Raw genomic sequence first — 17,370 nt, forward strand, 5'->3', positions numbered from 1 at the left:
ATGGTAACGTCACATGTTCATTTAAAAGTTTTACACAAAGTAGAGTTATAAGCTCATGGTCTCCACAAGCCTAACCAATCTGCCACAGCGGTGGTATCCGCCTCACATTGTGAGCTTGTAGATCTGCTGTGTTCGGTGTGCAACACAGCCATGATTTATTTATGACTCATTTAAGTAACCGATCTTCAAGTGCACTTTCACAACGAGTTAGATCACCATGCATTGTGAGCTTCAGTGAGCTTGTAGATAGTAGGTGGTATAGAAATAACATCCAGACTGTTCAGTTCAACGCTACGTTGTGTCTCTAAACGTCTCTCTGTGTCTACCAGTGATGTCACTGCCATTCAAACGGGGGTGGGGCTGGAGAGGTGGGTATGTGGATATGTATTTATTTATTTATGTTATGATTTTAACTGTACTGTTATTGTTGTTGTTTTTACAACATGTACTTTTTTGACTGCCCTTGACTCGATAACGCGTCAATAGCTACTTTGTCCAGTTGGCCGTCGACGCGTTGGACGCGCGTTCATTGTTTAATCTCTGATCACGCTATTCTGCAATGAATCACTCTAAGTTTCAGGTTCCACTTACTTCACCCACCACTGCATCCGGTTTTATGACGCGATATATATATATATACTCTGTGTCCGTATTTTTTATTTTAACTTTTTTCGCCATTCTATGTCACACAAAAGTAGCAAAAATAGCCGATCTACAAGCTCAAAACGCGTTGCAGCATGACGCGTTTTGAGCTTGTAGATCTGCTATTTTTGCTACTTTTGAATTGGAATCCAGATTTTTTTTTGCTATTTTTGAATTGGAATCCTGAAAAGTTAAATGTTTATTTAATTTCAAATGCATTTAGTTATACTTATGTTAACTTCATGAACTTAAATACAAATACATTGGACATAAAAAAAATTTGATGGTCACAACGTACATGTTTGTCTGCTAAATACTTTGGACGTCTGTAGGCAGCAGAATCTAGCAGAAGTTGTAGAAGTCAAGACAGTAATCCATGAAAGCTTGGCCGACTACATTGTGTCATTCTGTTACCACGGTTACGATATGCTTCAACACGCATATTATTATTTTCCTTATCTCACTATAAAAAATAAAAGACAGCACGTCTTTTATTTTTGTCGTAGTCTTAGGCTGCTCTTTCTTTACCATCTAAAACCAAACTAATTCAGCTGATGTGACATCAGAGGCTGCCTCACCCAGTGTGCGTGTGTGCGTGCGTGCGTGCGTGCGTGTGTGTGAGAGTGTGTGTGCACACACACACACACACACACACACACACACACACACACAGGAAGTGGTTTTCAGCAAGGGGGGGCACTGGGGGCTGCCGACTAAAGTAGCCTATGACATTAAGGTGTTTCTACAGTACGTCATACAGTTGGTGCATCTCTTACACCTCAATTACCATTACAATTAGTCACCTCAAACGACTGTTCACAATAAAAGATGCAGAATTAACTAAAATTAACAAAAATATTCTGTTGTATGGCACACAACCACAACCACAACAACCACCACCACAACAACAAACACCACAACAACAACCACAACAATGCCATGTTAGCCTGAACAACCAAAACCATAACAGCACAGCAGCAGTGCTGAAAAAAACAAACAAAAAAACATTTGTTATTACATGTGAAATCCTAGCAGAGAGTGAGTGAGAGAGGACAGACTCAGAGATGATGAAATGGTAACGTCACATGTTCATTTAAAAGTTTTACACAAAGTAGAGTTATAAGCTCATGGTCTCCACAAGCCTAACCAATCTGCCACAGCGGTGGTATCCGCCTCACATTGTGAGCTTGTAGATCTGCTGTGTTCGGTGTGCAACACAGCCATGATTTATTTATGACTCATTTAAGTAACCGATCTTCAAGTGCACTTTCACAACGAGTTAGATCACCATGCATTGTGAGCTTCAGTGAGCTTGTAGATAGTAGGTGGTATAGAAATAACATCCAGACTGTTCAGTTCAACGCTACGTTGTGTCTCTAAACGTCTCTCTGTGTCTACCAGTGATGTCACTGCCATTCAAACGGGGGTGGGGCTGGAGAGGTGGGTATGTGGATATGTATTTATTTATTTATGTTATGATTTTAACTGTACTGTTATTGTTGTTGTTTTTACAACATGTACTTTTTTGACTGCCCTTGACTCGATAACGCGTCAATAGCTACTTTGTCCAGTTGGCCGTCGACGCGTTGGACGCGCGTTCATTGTTTAATCTCTGATCACGCTATTCTGCAATGAATCACTCTAAGTTTCAGGTTCCACTTACTTCACCCACCACTGCATCCGGTTTTATGACGCGATTTCCGTTTCCGGTTTTCTTTTTTTTTTCCACAGTCATTTTCGGCCAGAATAGGGAAACACACGTTTTTCACACGGTATAAAAAACGATCGGAGACCTCCCCTTCTATAATCTATGGTCTGGGTGACGAACAGTCATCGCCGTCGTGTATCACATCGTAATTTTCGCCGATCACAGAATCTGAGACCACTTCACATCCGGTTTGATGTATTTGACTGTATGACTGGGTGTGAGCAGGGCGAGTGAGTGATCAAGCTGATCAAGCTGGCTATTTGCTGCTCTCTAGTGGTGGAACGATCGTATGAGACAATCTAGACAATCTAGACAATCTATATGAAAATTAAATAACAAAATAACAAAACAAAAAAACACGAAAATCGCTGGCACTGGGGGAGTACTTTATGAAAATACTCTGGCAGTCAAATTAATGATCTCATGATGATGATCCCCCCCCCCCATCGTTATTGGTTTAATCCAAAACAAAAGGTAGGTTTGCACACAGCACTCTGTGATGTATCAATGACAGACAGACAGACAGACGATAAAACAGTAGCTCTAACTCGTTCTGGTGAATCAGGGACTGTAGCATCAGTTTCCTGTTGTTCTGAACTGACAGGAAGCACATTTCCACGAAGACGGGCCGACCTCAAACGAACGGCTGTACCCCCCCCCCCCGCCCTTTTCTTTTTTGCCATCTTGTCTTATGTTGACTGTATTTCCTTTAGTTTGGTTTAGTGTGTGTGCGTTTAGTGTGTGTGCGTTTAGCGCGCACACACACACACACACACACACACACACACACACACACACACACACACACACACACACACACACACACACACACACACACACACACACACACACACACACACACACACACACACACACACACACACACACACACACACACACACACACACACACACACACACACACACACACATTTTGAGAGACGGCACAACGTAGTGATTAACTGAACTGTCTGGATGATCATTCCACCTCCACAGAGAGGAAAGGTTCATGTAGGACAGAGGTGATGATGTAGAGAGACACTATATTTACACTCTCACTCCAGAGGGACACATTGCATATACTCTGTGTCCGTATTTTAACTTTTTTCGCCATTCTATGTCACACAAAAGTAGCAAAAATAGCCGATCTACAAGCTCAAAACGCGTTGCAGCATGACGCGTTTTGAGCTTGTAGATCTGCTATTTTTGCTACTTTTGAATTGGAATCCAGATTTTTTTTTGCTATTTTTGAATTGGAATCCTGAAAAGTTAAATGTTTATTTAATTTCAAATGCATTTAGTTATACTTATGTTAACTTCATGAACTTAAATACAAATACATTGGACATAAAAAAAAGACAATAGAGTTTTAATACTAGTCATTAAGCTACTAATATAGACTGAAGTAATTAAAGAGGGTCATGTTTGTATGTTAGGAATCATAACAGCTGATAATCAATAATATATCAATATTCTGATATTAACCTGTGGGCCGCATGTGGCCCCCGGGCCGCCAGTTGCCCATGTATGATGCAGGCTGTCCTCTACCCTGAGCCATCCTACCCTAGCATAATGAGCAGGTGTTAGATGGGTTGTAGATGTGAGGCCAAGCAGTAGCCTTACTAATTTGTTTTGGGATGATGTCTGGAGCCTTGTTTTTAACACATTGGGTGCCAGAGGTTTATTAAAATATTATACGTTGAGTGCCTGCATTTCTTCCATCCACTTGCGTTATACGTTTCGTGCTGTGAGAAGCCCAGACGCGGAAGTGCATGTAAACAAAGCGTGCGTGCGAGACGGCGGAGGGTCCCGACTAACGCCTGGAACAATAATATTTCCAACGCGACCCTCCATTGCAGCGTGATCGCCGATCGAAAACGGCTCGTTTCCACCACATTAAAAAGAAATGGAGATATTAAGCTTTTAGTCAAGGAGATAACATTGAAAACGCCGACCGGAAGGATTTTTGACATGGAGCCACATCCAGCCTCTTCTTCTCAGAAACTCCTTGGGTGATGTCAAAGTTTCGTTTTAGCGCCCCACGTGGGCCACTCGTATAAAAATAGAATTGGGTCAAAAACGGTCCGGACCGTTTTCGGCACTTCTCGTTTGGACCCTCAAAAACGGTCCGGACCGTTTTTGGCATTCAATGTGTTAAGGCCTTTATATTACTTGCTAATATAGCTATTACTGTATTCACTACAGTAATGCATACAGTCACTACTCTGGTGCGCTTTTGCAAAAAAAAAAAATCCGGCCATGCACGCCTCTGCGTCAGATCGGGGGGTTTTGTCGGCGAGCCCCAAAAAAGGTCCTGACAGCATAATGGGACCAAATCTCCTACAGTGTGTACGTGCCCTAAGGCTCACCACTAGCCAACACACAGAAGAGGTTGAATGAAGTGCTGAAGCTGCTCTCTAGTGGTGGAACGATCGTATGAGACAATCTAGACAATCTAGACAATCTATATGAAAATTAAATAACAAAATAACAAAACAAAAAAACACGAAAATCGCTGGCACTGGGGGAGTACTTTATGAAAATACTCTGGCAGTCAAATTAATGATCTCATGATGATGATCCCCCCCCCCCATCGTTATTGGTTTAATCCAAAACAAAAGGTAGGTTTGCACACAGCACTCTGTGATGTATCAATGACAGACAGACAGACAGACGATAAAACAGTAGCTCTAACTCGTTCTGGTGAATCAGGGACTGTAGCATCAGTTTCCTGTTGTTCTGAACTGACAGGAAGCACATTTCCACGAAGACGGGCCGACCTCAAACGAACGGCTGTACCCCCCCCCCCCCCCCCCCCGCCCTTTTCTTTTTTGCCATCTTGTCTTATGTTGACTGTATTTCCTTTAGTTTGGTTTAGTGTGTGTGCGTTTAGTGTGTGTGCGTTTAGCGCGCACACACACACACACACACACACACACACACACACACACACACACACACACACACACACACACACACACACACACACACACACACACACACACACACACACACACACACACACACACACACACACACACACACACACACACACATTTTGAGAGACGGCACAACGTAGTGATTAACTGAACTGTCTGGATGATCATTCCACCTCCACAGAGAGGAAAGGTTCATGTAGGACAGAGGTGATGATGTAGAGAGACACTATATTTACACTCTCACTCCAGAGGGACACATTGCATATACTCTGTGTCCGTATTTTAACTTTTTTCGCCATTCTATGTCACACAAAAGTAGCAAAAATAGCCGATCTACAAGCTCAAAACGCGTTGCAGCATGACGCGTTTTGAGCTTGTAGATCTGCTATTTTTGCTACTTTTGAATTGGAATCCAGATTTTTTTTTGCTATTTTTGAATTGGAATCCTGAAAAGTTAAATGTTTATTTAATTTCAAATGCATTTAGTTATACTTATGTTAACTTCATGAACTTAAATACAAATACATTGGACATAAAAAAAAGACAATAGAGTTTTAATACTAGTCATTAAGCTACTAATATAGACTGAAGTAATTAAAGAGGGTCATGTTTGTATGTTAGGAATCATAACAGCTGATAATCAATAATATATCAATATTCTGATATTAACCTGTGGGCCGCATGTGGCCCCCGGGCCGCCAGTTGCCCATGTATGATGCAGGCTGTCCTCTACCCTGAGCCATCCTACCCTAGCATAATGAGCAGGTGTTAGATGGGTTGTAGATGTGAGGCCAAGCAGTAGCCTTACTAATTTGTTTTGGGATGATGTCTGGAGCCTTGTTTTTAACACATTGGGTGCCAGAGGTTTATTAAAATATTATACGTTGAGTGCCTGCATTTCTTCCATCCACTTGCGTTATACGTTTCGTGCTGTGAGAAGCCCAGACGCGGAAGTGCATGTAAACAAAGCGTGCGTGCGAGACGGCGGAGGGTCCCGACTAACGCCTGGAACAATAATATTTCCAACGCGACCCTCCATTGCAGCGTGATCGCCGATCGAAAACGGCTCGTTTCCACCACATTAAAAAGAAATGGAGATATTAAGCTTTTAGTCAAGGAGATAACATTGAAAACGCCGACCGGAAGGATTTTTGACATGGAGCCACATCCAGCCTCTTCTTCTCAGAAACTCCTTGGGTGATGTCAAAGTTTCGTTTTAGCGCCCCACGTGGGCCACTCGTATAAAAATAGAATTGGGTCAAAAACGGTCCGGACCGTTTTCGGCACTTCTCGTTTGGACCCTCAAAAACGGTCCGGACTGTTTTTGGCATTCAATGTGTTAAGGCCTTTATATTACTTGCTAATATAGCTATTACTGTATTCACTACAGTAATGCATACAGTCACTACTCTGGTGCGCTTTTGCAAAAAAAAAAATCCGGCCATGCACGCCTCTGCGTCAGATCGGGGGGTTTTGTCGGCGAGCCCCAAAAAAGGTCCTGACAGCATAATGGGACCAAATCTCCTACAGTGTGTACGTGCCCTAAGGCTCACCACTAGCCAACACACAGAAGAGGTTGAATGAAGTGCTGAAGCTGCTCTCTAGTGGTGGAACGATCGTATGAGACAATCTAGACAATCTATATGAAAATTAAATAACAAAATAACAAAACAAAAAAACACGAAAATCGCTGGCACTGGGGGAGTACTTTATGAAAATACTCTGGCAGTCAAATTAATGATCTCATGATGATGATCCCCCCCCCCCATCGTTATTGGTTTAATCCAAAACAAAAGGTAGGTTTGCACACAGCACTCTGTGATGTATCAATGACAGACAGACAGACAGACGATAAAACAGTAGCTCTAACTCGTTCTGGTGAATCAGGGACTGTAGCATCAGTTTCCTGTTGTTCTGAACTGACAGGAAGCACATTTCCACGAAGACGGGCCGACCTCAAACGAACGGCTGTACCCCCCCCCCCCCCCCCCCGCCCTTTTCTTTTTTGCCATCTTGTCTTATGTTGACTGTATTTCCTTTAGTTTGGTTTAGTGTGTGTGCGTTTAGCGCGCACACACACACACACACACACACACACACACACACACACACACACACACACACACACACACACACACACACACACACACACACACACACACACACACACACACACACACACACACACACACACACACACACACACACACACACACACACACACACACACACACACACACACTTTGAGAGACGGCACAACGTAGTGATTAACTGAACTGTCTGGATGATCATTCCACCTCCACAGAGAGGAAAGGTTCATGTAGGACAGAGGTGATGATGTAGAGAGACACTATATTTACACTCTCACTCCAGAGGGACACATTGCATATACTCTGTGTCCGTATTTTAACTTTTTTCGCCATTCTATGTCACACAAAAGTAGCAAAAATAGCCGATCTACAAGCTCAAAACGCGTTGCAGCGTGACGCGTTTTGAGCTTGTAGATCTGCTATTTTTGCTACTTTTGAATTGGAATCCAGATTTTTTTTTGCTATTTTTGAATTGGAATCCTGAAAAGTTAAATGTTTATTTAATTTCAAATGCATTTAGTTATACTTATGTTAACTTCATGAACTTAAATACAAATACATTGGACATAAAAAAAAGACAATAGAGTTTTAATACTAGTCATTAAGCTACTAATATAGACTGAAGTAATTAAAGAGGGTCATGTTTGTATGTTAGGAATCATAACAGCTGATAATCAATAATATATCAATATTCTGATATTAACCTGTGGGCCGCATGTGGCCCCCGGGCCGCCAGTTGCCCATGTATGATGCAGGCTGTCCTCTACCCTGAGCCATCCTACCCTAGCATAATGAGCAGGTGTTAGATGGGTTGTAGATGTGAGGCCAAGCAGTAGCCTTACTAATTTGTTTTGGGATGATGTCTGGAGCCTTGTTTTTAAGGCCTTTATATTACTTGCTAATATAGCTATTACTGTAGTCACTACAGTAATGCATACAGTCACTACTCTGGTGCGCTTTTGCAACAAAAAAAATCCGGCCATGCACGCCTCTGCGTCAGATCGGGGGGTTTTGTCGGCGAGCCCCAAAAAAGGTCCTGACAGCATAATGGGACCAAATCTCCTACAGTGTGTACGTGCCCTAAGGCTCACCACTAGCCAACACACAGAGGAGGTTGAATGAAGTGAAACCAGCGCTCCACAAAACAGCAGGTTTGGGGATCTGTTGGGAATTGATTACATGAAACAGTCACCTGTGCGTCCAGTCTCAATGTTTGTAAACAAATAATTGGTCTATAGTGTATGTCTTTATTTCACTTCCTCCCTAGTGGACTACAGGTGTAAATGCAGGTAATCAGTGTGTTGCCAGATTTTGCCAGAGAAACAAGCGGCCAGGTCTTTGAAAACACGCCCCCCAAAAAGCGACTAGGCTAAGTTTTACCACTTTACATGAGCTGTTTGGAAAAAAAAGCAGATCTACAAGCTAACAACGTGTCACATCGCGACATGTTGCGAGCTTGTAGATCTGGTGTTTTCAAATAACATTGGGGTGAAAAGTGAGATTTTTTGAATATTTTTGAAACATCTTGTATGGGGTCCCTGGCACAAGATATTTTCAAATAGGGGTCCACGGACAAATACATAGATAATCTGGGGGTCCTTGACATGACAAAAGCCAAAATAAGCAACTAAACGTAAGAATCAAGTCACTTATTATAAGCAGACATGGCAACACTGGTAAACAGGAAACCCCTTGATATCATCAGTGCATCCACGGCAACGCTCCTTCCTACCTCAAGGAGTTAGTCTCCCCACAACCCTCGACTCACGACCTCCGTTCTACAAACACAAACCTCCTCAAAACCCACAAGGCCAACCTACGTACCATGGGGGGCGACCAGGCTTTCTGCTCGACCGCCCCCAACCTCGGAACACCCTCCCTGTCCACCTGAGAGCACAGTCTGTGGAACACCTCCCTGTTCACCTGAGACCACAGTCTGTGTGGAACACCTCCCTGTTCACCTGAGACCACAGTCTGTGTGGAACACCTCCCTGTCCACCTGAGACCACAGTCTGTGTGGAACACCCTCCCTGTCCACCTGAGACCACAGTCTGTGTGGAACACCTCCCTGTCCACCTGAGACCACAGTCTGTGTGGAACACCTCCCTGTTCACTGAAAACCACTGTGTGTGTGTGTGTGTGTGTGTGTGTGTGTGTGTGTGTGTGTGTGTGTGTGTGTGTGTGTGTGTGTGTGTGTGTGTGTGTGTGTGTGTGTGTGTGTGTGTGTGTGTGTGTGTGTGTGTGTGAAAAAACAATAAAAGCGTGTCAAGGCATATTGGTGTGATATGCACACGCCTACAGTATGTGCTAGCATGTTGTAAAGACAATACAAACCTACTGGGAAATGTAACTTTTATTGAATTAAAACATGGTTTTCAGGCTGTATGGTAGTAATATAACTACTGTATGGTAGTAATATAAGTACTGTATGGTAGTAATATAACTACTGTATGGTAATAATATAAGTACTGTATGGTAGTAAAATGGTAGTAATATCATTACTAGTTAGTTTACTGCTCAGTGGTTCAATCTGTTTGTTTCTGTGCATTGAGAAGCCTCTAGAGCAGGGATGATGCAACTTTGATGATGTAGAGGGCCACTATATTTACACTCATTCCAGAGGAACACATTACATATACTGTCAGGCAGACACCTCTTATCTCTGTATTTTAACTTTTTTAGTAAATTAATGCCGTACATCACCATTTTATGTCACGCAAAAGTAGCCGATCTACAAGCTCAAAACGCGTCGCAGTGCGAAGCGGTTTGAGCTTGTAGATCTGCTATTTTTGAATTGGAATCCAGATTTTTTTTTGTTGATATTTTTGAATTTTAATCCTGAAAAGTTTCATTTTTATTTAATTTGAAATGCATTTAGTTATACTTATGTTAACTTTATGAACTTAAATACATTGGACAAATAGAATTTTAATACTAGTCATTAAGCTACTAATATAGACTGAAGTAATTAAAGCGGGTCATGTTTGCATGTTTGGAATCATAACAGCTGAAATCAATAATATATCACTATTCTGATATTAACCTGTGGGCCGCATTAAGTGAAGGTGGGGGCCACATTAAGTGAAGGTGGGGGCCACATTAAGTGAAGGTGTGTGGGCCGCATTAAGTGAAGGTGGGGGCCACATTAAGTGAAGGTGGGGGCCGCATTAAGTGAAGGTGGGGGCCGCATTAAGTGAAGGTGGGGGCCGCATTAAGTGAAGGTGGGGGCCACATTAAGTGAAGGGCCCCCAGTTGCCCATGTATGTTGTAGGTGGAGGTTTGGGCGAGGCAGCCTCTGATGTCACATCAGCTCAGAGTTTGGTTTTAGATGGTAAAGAAAGAGTAGCCTAAGCTGTGCTGTCTTTAGTTTTTATATTGAGATGAAGAAAATAATAATAATAATAGTAATAATAATAATTTATTTTATTTATAATGCACTTTACATTTGTGAAAAACTCAAAGTGCTGCAATAGGCAGTAGCATAAAAAATAATCACATCATTTAAAAACCATTTAGAAACTGAAACAAAACATGTAAAACACAGTGGTTTTCAGCAAGGGGGGCACAGGGGGCCTTAAAGTGTGACATTAAGGTGTTCCTACGTCATACAGTTGGTGCATCTCTTACACCTCAATGATGTGACTGTTCACAATAAAAGATGCAGAATTAACTAAAATTAACTAAAACACTAACTATCTAGTTGTATGGTACACAACAACAACAACAACAACAACAACAGTCCATGTTAGCCTGAACAACACAAACCAAAACAGCACAGCAGCAGTGCTTGAAAAAAACAACAACAAAAAAACCAAAAAACATTTGCTCTTACATGTGAAATCCTATCAGAGAGTGAGTGAGAGAGAACAGACTCAGAGATGATGAAATGGTAACGTCACATGTTCAATTGTTCATTCAAAAGTTTTACACAAAGTAGAGTTATATGCTCATGGTCTCCACAAGCCTAGCCTTTTCGTCCCGAAAACGTCGGGCCGGGTCAGGCATGGTCGGGTTCGGACAGAATTTGGGAACTGTAAAAAAAAAAAGTACTTACCGTAGAGCTTACATGAACCTTTACTCTCTGTGTGAATGATCATCCAGACAGTTCAGTTCAACACTACGTTGTGCCGTCTCTCTAAACGTCTCTCTGTGTCTACCAGTGATGTCACTGCCATTCAAACGAGGGTGGGGCAGGAGAGGTGGGTATCTGGATATTTATTTATTTATGTTATGATACAGTACGGTTATTGTTGTTGTTTTTACAACATGTACTTTAATGATCTCATGATGATATCATCAGTCAAAACATATATTATTATTCTAATTATGCCACAATTCATCCATCAATAATCCCCCCCCCCCCTCATTATTGGTTTCTTCCATAAACAGAAGGTACGTTTGCACACAGCACTCTTTGGGTGCATCCACACATGAGATGCAAGTTGACGCTAGCGTCGCAAGCCCTTGTTCTGGTTCCGGCCATTTCTGGCCGTTACTCAAGGAAGAGCGGAACCCGGATATGCTTTCAGACTTTCAGGTGGGACTTCAGACTTCCGAGCGTCAACTTGCATCTCATGTGTGGATGCACTCTTTGTGGTGAATCAGAGACTAGCATCAGTTTCCTGTCTTTCTGAATTGACAGGAAGCACATTTCCATGATGACGGGCCGACCACAAACGACAAATGTTGACTGTATATCCTTTAGTTTGTTGGAGTGTGTGTGTTGTGTTAGTGTCGTGTCGTGTCACACTCACACACACACACTATGTGTTACACCACAACATGTGGTCTTGTCAAATTCTGTCACCTTCCCACACTGCAGTGACAGCAGATCACAGAACTCGATAGGTCACCAAATGTGGTGAAACCTAAAGGGTGCCATTTTGACTGCAGTGGCAGTCAAAATGGCACCCTTTACGTTACAGTGACATCACTGGTTGACACAGAGAGTCAACCAGTTTTGAGAGACGGCACAACGTAGTGATTAACTGAACTGTCTGGATGATCATTCTATATATATATATATATATATATATATATATATATATATATATATATATTTACACTCTCACTCCAGAGGGACACATTGCATATACTCTGTGTCCCTATTTCTACTTTTTTCACCATTCTATGTCACACAAAAGTAGCAAAAATAGCAGATCTACAAGATCAAAACACATCGAAGTGTGACGCGTTTTGAGCTTGTATATCTGCTATTTTTGCTACTTTTGAATTGGAATCCAGATATTTATTTGCTATTTTTGAATTAGAATCCTGAAAAGTGACATTTTTATTTAATTTCAAATGCATTTAGTTATACTTATGTTAACTTTATGAACTTAAATACAAATACATTGGACATAAAAAAAGACAATAGAATTGTAATACTAGTCATTAAGCTACTAATACAGACTGAAGTAAATAAAGCGGGTCATGTTTGTATGTTATGAATTGTAACAGCTGCCGCACACACACACACACACACACACACACACACACACACACACACACACCCCCCCCCCCCCCCTAGTGGGTCCTCAGAGTTACTACAGGGGCCACAGTACGCCACTTGAACCCTAGCATCACTATTATATCACATTCATTAAAGGAACTTTGTCTCGTCTTTACTTTAGTTGTGTTGAAACTTTAACAAGAGGAATTGATACTGACGGACCACACACACACACACATGTGCACGTGCACACACGCATACAAAGCTCCATCTAACGTGACATACTTAGTAGGTGGGTACATGGCTGTCTGTCTAACCAGAGCACCTGATTGGATGCCTGATCTGTCAGTCTGTCAGCTCACAACATGAGGAGGAAAGCATGCAAGGCACCAACCTGCTCATCAGGAGCAGTTGGAGGTTCAGTGTCTTGCTCAAGGACACTTTGACACTAACACATGGGTTCCAGGGGATGGACTAATTGTAGGCAGTACATGGGTGTTTTTGGGATCCCAAAAAAGACATATTAGGAATAGAGCAATCATTTACAGGCTCCAAATAGATATATAATATCACTCAAGGCATAGATGCACAGATCAAATAAGTGAACAAGTACACAAATATGGTACCATAGGGAAGGCATAGACAAAAAGACAGTATAATAAAGAGAAAAATTAAAGAGAAAAAATAAATTAAAAGTGAAAAGCTATTACAGAAAAGGTTTAACGTCAAACTCCTCATTCAGCCCATGAGGGGCCATGGTATTTAATGTATATATATAGAAGGATTCTCGTTGCAGTAATAATCGATTCTGATCGCCCCCTCGAGGGGGCCTATCTACCTTCTCTATGCCCCAGTAGCGTGTCCCATTTTCTTGAAACGAGCTGCTACTGGGTTTCGTTCGTCCCCACACCTAATGTTACTTCTGTGTTCACTTATGCGAGTATGTAGGGCTCTACTGGTTTTGCGCACATATGAAAGTCCACAAGGACATTTTATCAGGTAAACAACAAAAGTTGTGGAACATGTGATCACTCCTTTTATGGGCAGCTGCTTCCCAAAGTGAGGGTGAGTAAAAGATTGACATTTAGAGGTATAGCTACATTGAGTACAATTTGAACACTTATAGTTACCAGCAGAGATGTTTGATAAAAAGGTAGAGGGGGTGGTGGAGGGGGTGTAAGAGCATATGAGTTGGTCTCTTAAGTTAGGGGAACGTTTGAAAACCAACTTCGGGGGCTCTTTAAAGACCACTTTTAATTTAGGATCAGTGTCAACAATATGCCAATGTTTGTAGAGGATCTTTCTAAATTCAGCACCCATAGGTTAGAATATCTAGTAATACACAGAGGAGAAATGTTTTTTTGTTTAGAGCGTTTAACTGGGTTCAGACACTCTTCCTGTGTAACAGATTCAAAACTCTTAGATGCAGTATGAACCCATTCAGGTTTGTACCCTCGTGACAGAAGACGGTTTGTTAAATCAGTTGCTTGTGTCTGATAACCTTCATCTGTGCTACAGATCCTTCTAGCCGTGTGGAACTGGCTGATGGGAAGGCTTCTAATGAGGTGACCAGGATGGAAGCTGTCACCATGGAGTAAAGTGTTCCTGTCGGTGGGCTTCCGGTATAAATCTGTCTGTAAGGAACCTCCTTTCTTAGTTATTAGGACATCTAGAAAACTAATGTAGGAGTCACTATGTTCAAGAGTGAACTTCAACTGTGTTCAGTGCATGAATTTAAGTAATTATGGAAAAGGTCCAAGTTTTCAGACGTACCATTCCACACGATAAATGTCATCAATATATCTCTGATAACTAAGTATGTGGGAATAGTAGGGGTTCACCTCAGAGTCCAGTACATAAGAGAGCTCAAACAAACCCATATACAAGTTGGCATAATTAGGAGCCATGGTGCTGCCCATTGCAGTACCGTTGATTTGAAGATAATTTTTTTTTAATTTAAAATAGTTAGTAGTGAGCAAGTTCACACACACACACACACACACACACACACACACACACACACACACACACACACACACACACACACACACACACACACACACACACACACACACACACACACACACACACACACACACACACACACACACACACACACACACACACACACACACACACACACTCATAACTGATCTGTCAGTCAACACATTGACTCCTCCCCCTCTGTTAGCTGTGTTCTGATGCTGCTCACCGGTAACAGCAGATCTACAAGCTCACAACATGTTTCAGAGTGACACGTTGTGAGCTTGTAGATCGGCTATTTTCACACACACCTCAAAAAGTCTGTCATGCCTACATATGTAAAGTCCCCTGTATACATGGCACCCATTTAAGATGTTGGACATGGTTTCAGCTATTTGTTCATGACCATGATGTATACAGTGAGGAGCATGGTTGCCTGGAAACCAGATGGAGAGGTTAAAGGGATACTTCACTTTCGGGCCGGGGACACATTTAAAAAAGATATTAAAAATAAATGAAAAAAGTTATGGAAAATTCATGGCCCCCTCACACATTAGTAGGACACTCTAATGCGTGAGGGGGCCATGAATTTTCCATAACTTTTTTCATTTATTTTTAATATTTTTTTTAAATGTGTCCCCGGCCCGAAAGTGAAGTATCCCTTTAAGTTTGGATGGTAAAACCTGCAACCTCGCTTTCAGAGTAAAGACAACAATGCATTCGTCTAAAGCTACATTTTTTAACACAGAGTGCGAGACAGAATGGTCCGCAGCGGGGAGACATGCAGTCTTCCCTTGCAGCCTCAGTTCAGTCCACACACACACACGCACACGCACACACACACACAGCGTCATCTAATGTGACATGCTTAGTAGGTGGGTATGGTTGTCTGTCTAACCAGAGCACCTGATTGGATGCCTGATCTGTCAGTCTGTCAGCTCACAACATGAGGAGGAAAGCATGCAAGGCACCAACCTGCTCATCAGGAGCAGTTGGAGGTTCAGTGTCTTGCTCAAGGACACTTTGACACTAACACATGGGTTCCAGGGATCCAACCAGGAACCTTCTGGTTCCAAGATGGCCGCTCTACCGTCTGAGCCACTACTGTCAACACACACACACACATAAGTAGCTCATAACTGATCTGTCAGTCAACACATTGACTCCTCCCCCTCTGTTAGCTGTGTTCTGATGCTGCTCACCGGTAACAGCAGATCTACAAGCTCACAACATGTTGCAGAGTGACACGTTTTGAGCTTGTAGATCGTCTATTTTCACACACACACACCTCAAAAAGTCACACGTGTTGTCTGTCAGACAGACAGACTTCACATGAACACATGCCTAAGTCAGTAAGGGAGCGGAGTGGAAATGGGCCAATATGACACACACACACACACACACCCCCCCCCGCCCCAGGCAGACAGATAATAATCTTATCCTACATTCATAGTCAGAACTGTTTGTACTGAATGTCACCTGAAGTCTGAAGTTCCTACACCACACACACATACACACACACGCAAACACACACGCGCGCACACACACACGCGCAGTGTCATTATGCCACTCCCCTCCTCCCACACACACCTGTGTGTTGTTCCTAAACCCTCAGACAGAGACACACACCCAGCCAGTCCAGGCCAGCTCATCAGGAACAATCAGGCATCAGAGAACCTGATTGGATGCCTGATCTGTCAGACAACAACTTGACACCTCCCCCTCTGTTAGCATCATCAACCTGATTTCAACTTATCAACGTGTGTGTGTGTGTCGTGTGGGACTTGACAGGCAGTGAGGCGGGCGGGGGAAACTCTTTTCCATTAAATGTTTTGGTCGTATTCCAATTCTTCATGTCGTAAAATCGGGGCGTTTGGAGAATATTTAAGGGCGTGTTATTTAAATGACGCTCGGTTTCAGCCGTAAGATTTATCAAAGCTCCGACCAAATATAGGTATATAGGATTGCCGTATAGGATTGCTTGATAATGTGACTTGGACGTTGGCCTACGGGAGAATTTAAGGCCAAAAATATGCCGGTTTTCCACCTCACAAAGTCTTGCTCACTCGTGTTGTCAGACAGACAGTCAGTCAGTCAGTCAGTCAGTCAGTCATGTCCAATGTATGCTCCTTCATATGATGGTGTTAAAACAGATCTACAAGCTCACCGAGAGCTTGTAGATCTGCTGTTGTATGATGAAGTATAAATCATGTTTAATAATGTGATGTTCATGTGGGAGGAGGAGTAATAAGTGACAGGATGACATGCTCATTAATATGTAGCAGGAGATGTGTGGTATTGTACATGGTACTGTATATGATTACATCAGGTGAGACAGCTAGAAGTAATGTTTGATAATAGCTATATACCTTAAATCACTGAAAATAGCAAAATGTGTGTTTAATCCTTTGTTGGAGAAACCTTCTATTGTTTAAGACAAAGGGTTCATATGTGGTGCATGTGGTCAGACAATTAAACTGTAGGAAAAGATCACAAACAGATCTGTTCAGAAGGATCCATTTGATACAAAAGCAAAGGAGCAGAACTGGACAAGTAA

General features: G+C 42.2%; 2 protein-coding genes across 3 annotated transcripts in view; one reads left to right on the top strand and one right to left on the bottom strand.

Annotated features, from left to right (window-relative positions):
- Positions 1–11,518, bottom strand: part of LOC308088487 (uncharacterized protein) — a 131,144-nt gene extending 119,626 nt beyond the window's left edge. For both annotated transcript variants that reach the window (XM_080432953.1, XM_080432952.1), the window contains exon 1: positions 11,433–11,518. The gene's annotated coding sequence lies outside the window, so the exon portion shown is untranslated. The remainder of the gene's footprint in view (positions 1–11,432) is intronic.
- Positions 1–17,370, top strand: part of LOC308088592 (uncharacterized protein) — a 234,271-nt gene that overhangs the window by 182,733 nt on the left and 34,168 nt on the right. The window lies entirely within an intron of this gene.

The sequence above is a fragment of the Gymnoscopelus braueri genome (genome assembly GCF_963280865.1).
Source record: "Gymnoscopelus braueri genome assembly, chromosome: 7".
NCBI lineage: Eukaryota > Metazoa > Chordata > Actinopteri > Myctophiformes > Myctophidae > Gymnoscopelus > Gymnoscopelus braueri.